Here is a 3,960-nt window from a genome sequence, read left to right as displayed (position 1 = left end):
TACAATATTCCTGATTCCTGAATGTACTTCATTGGCTAATAATTCAATTAATTTTCCTTTTCAGACCTATCCGTATTCCGACGCGATACTATACCACGTATAAGGATGCTAAAACTGCTAAAAAAACGCCACGATTACATCAAACAAGTTCATTTAAACCTCTCCAGAATTACATCATGTAAGTACCAGTATTTTCAATGATGTTTGCTGACGACAAAGCTGTGAAAATTATATGAAACCCTTGCGGGAGAACTTGAATAACTTCTAGTGCTATTTTGTGTATATATTCTTGTATTTTTGTGCAAGGTCAAATTAAATCCTATTAAGTTGTTGCAGTAAGACAGAAATCCTGGGTTCGATTCCTAGTTGAGACTGTTACTTTTTATTTTTCTGTGTCTTGTTCTGTTTCATGTTGTGTTTAGATATATTAGTATTATCTTCTAATTCAATGATAAATCAATGCTCAATACATCGGTTGTACTGACCCTGTTTTGTATTACTGTCCATTGTCTTTTTGAAAATAAAAAGTATTTTTAAGTGTGCATAGCTGTGGGTTTTTTTATTTTCCTTTTCCTGTATTCCAATATTTTTATTTTTAAAATATAATTTTTTTGGGCTAGTGAATGAACGATGTTCGCTGGGTGCAGTTATATTGTCTATGTTTGCACTTTTAAATGGCCTTGAGATTTATTTATGGTCCACAATATATTTACCTGTCTGGACCAAACGACCGTTTTATCTGTGGTTAAGGGGGTGACAAAATGGGGCCATACAAAAAGCCCGAAGATATCGATCTAGAGAGTGGTTTATTTATGTCAACGACACTTCATTTTCGCTCGTATAATCTGTGTAACGGATCGTCCTAATCCAGATAGTAATCACTTTTAATATGGTGCCTGGAACCACAGCAAAGAAGCCAATCGTTTAATCCTGGCTTAGATATGAACCTCCACAATATAAAGGAAGAATGTTTGGATTTGTCCAGGAATTCAGAAGCGACAGCTGGTAAGAAATGCGACCCGTATACTAAGAAGAAAATAAGTTACTAAGAGGATGCGCGCGGTTTCACTGTCCTAGGTTGATTTATGGTCCTGAGTCCAGAGGACACTGGGTCGTTTGTACAGCAATTTCATCCGTAAACACAACATATTATTTGAATGATTATCCTTTTCACAAGCGTTGTTAGCTTTGAAATTTACAACAAGAACGTGCTACATTTTTGTTCGATTGGTATGAATATAGGTAACGTGTATTGTATTTTTATTATGTCTTCGCCCGTTTAACTATTCGCACTAGTCATCAAATTCTTGCAAAAGCGTTATGATTTCTAAGATTCAATTGAAGATATGCTGTATATCTAGTGAAAATCTACCTCTGGCTACCTTAACACGAATGTCATGCATTATAATCACAGAACAGAAAATCAATAGTTATTATATTTATACTAATTTCTAGGTCACAGACAGGACAAAGAAATTGATAATCAGTTATTGAAAGAAAGGAAGTAAGATAAAATTCCTCTTACCTCGGTCATACAGTTATATGCTTTTTATCTCTTCAGTGTTATATATATGTTTATATATATTTTTATAAGAACACTCTCAACTCCAAGCGATAATTCCTTTATTAAGTAATTAATCAATTTACAGAGTAATAGTGTATGTTAATTAAAATAATCCATATAACTAGTTTTCACTGCTTTTGTTTTTTTTAATGTTTATCTTCTATAAAAGCTGGCGCTTGTGTTTAAAAGAGTGCTGAGCATCAGGATGAAGAATATTTAATGTTTATAATTATGATTTAAGGAAATTTGAATATTACATATGGATGTTTAAATTTTGTTCTTATTTTCATTACAGGAACACATTATTCGCACGAAAATGAGAAGCAAGTTGACCGTGATTTTGACTCAACGAAGAATTTAAGACAAAATGTGCTGATTTCTTCGTCATCAAAATCAATTCCCAGTTCCTACAACAACTGTTCGAGTTCACACTCACTACTGGAGAGCCAACCGCTTAGTAACAGTAATGATAAACCATCCTCTTGTACCGACTGCAAATATTTAAATCCATTGAAGTCTGTTTTAAACAAAAAATGCGTAGAAAAACCATTCTCATGTTCTGTATGTAACTATTCATGTTTACGAAAGTCACAGCTAAAAGAACACGCTCTCAATCATGGTGGAGAAAAACCATTCTCGTGTTCCTTGTGTAAATATTCGTGTACACGAAACTTTGATTTAAAAATACACATGGTGGTTCACAGTGGAGAAAAGGCATTTTCATGCACCGTCTGCAGTTATTCTTGCTCACGAAAGAAAGATTTAAATGCGCATGTTGTGACTCACAGTGGAACCAATCCTATTTCATGTTCTGTTTGTAACTATTCCTGTACACGAAAGTCAAGGCTTAAGGAACATATGCTCAGTCACGGTGGGGAAAAATCATTCTCGTGTCACATCTGTAATTATTCCTGCTCTCGGAATTCAGATTTGAAGAAACATGTCTTAACTCACAGCGGAAATAAACCATTCTCGTGTTCCGACTGCAACTATTCATGTTCTCGAAATTTTGATTTAAAGATGCACGTTTTGGCTCACAATGGAGGGAATCCATTCTCTTGTACTGTGTGCAACTATTCATGTCCACGACAGTTGCAATTAAAGCGACATATGGTAAAACACAGTGAAGAAAAACCGTTCTCGTGTTCCGTGTGTAATTATTCATGTTCTCGAAAGATACAATTGGATAGACACGCTATGAATCACAGCGGAACAAAACCATTCTCATGTGCTGTTTGTAACTATTCGTGTACGCAAAAGTCGCAATTGAAGAGACATATGATAAGACACTTTGCTGGAAAACCGTTCCTGTGTTCGGGATGTAACTCTTCAGATTCACGAAAGACAATTCCCGTGATTCACAATGGGAAAAAATCACTCTTGTGTTCTGCTTGTAACTGTTAACGTCAACTAATAATACAATTTAAAAATATATTCAGGTGATAACCTCACATTAATAACTTCCTGGAGCCAGCGGGACTACGCAATCCCCAGTTTGTATTTTGTACTATTTTGTGACGCTTAGGGACGTTGGTGGCATGAGAAGGCACTGAAGTTACCCTGATGATTCCCAATGGATAGTGTGATAGTTCGAGTTACAAAGCATAGATGGTTTTAATGCTAGTAGCTCATAGAGTTATCCAAAAGACGTCTCTAGTACATGGGTTCGCCCCTCCAGTTTAGAAGCAAGGTGATATAGCAGTTAGGTTTTTACCAATATGGAGATTTTGAGAGCATAAAAAATTCGTACTTATGTCCTCTCACTTGGCACGCGCTTCTTGCCTCATTCACATTCATACATCGTCTCACACATACTCTTCTATTATTCTGACTTTTGACATGGCCCAACTCGAGTATCTGATTCACTTGGTCGTGCCATGTCTTCCTCGGGCGTCCCCAGCTTCTGCTACCATTCTAATTTGCATCATATATCCTCCTTACACTCCTTTCTTTGCTCTACATGCCCAAACCATCTAAGCGTCCCTTTCTTGATCTTACTCATTACGCTTACATCTCCACATTCTCACACAATATGGTTTTACCACACATACGCCTCAGGGATCTCATTTCAACAGCATTCAATCTACTTTCATCCTTTCTTTGCCAGTTCCATGCCTCACTTCCATACATCAGGGTAGGTACCAGCACTCCGTTGTGGACTGCTAATTTCACTTCTTTGGACAATTTTTTGTTAGCGTCAACTGCGTTCAGTCCTCCATTAATGGAGTTACCTTCCTTTACCCTATTTTCAATATCTCTGTCAGCCTTCCCATTTCTCGTAGTACCATTTACAACAGAAATAAACAGTCAGTTTTCTATCAAATCAGGTAGATAAAACATTCAGAGGTTTTCTGTTCCGTGACTGTTCATTGTGTTATAAATAATTACAAATAAAA

Source organism: Hesperophylax consimilis, chromosome 20, assembly GCF_061612785.1.
Source record: "Hesperophylax consimilis isolate HC1 chromosome 20, BYU_Hcon_1.0, whole genome shotgun sequence".
Taxonomy (NCBI): domain Eukaryota; kingdom Metazoa; phylum Arthropoda; class Insecta; order Trichoptera; family Limnephilidae; genus Hesperophylax; species Hesperophylax consimilis.
The sequence above is the reverse complement of the archived record's forward strand: the minus strand, read 5'-3'. Positions refer to the sequence as shown.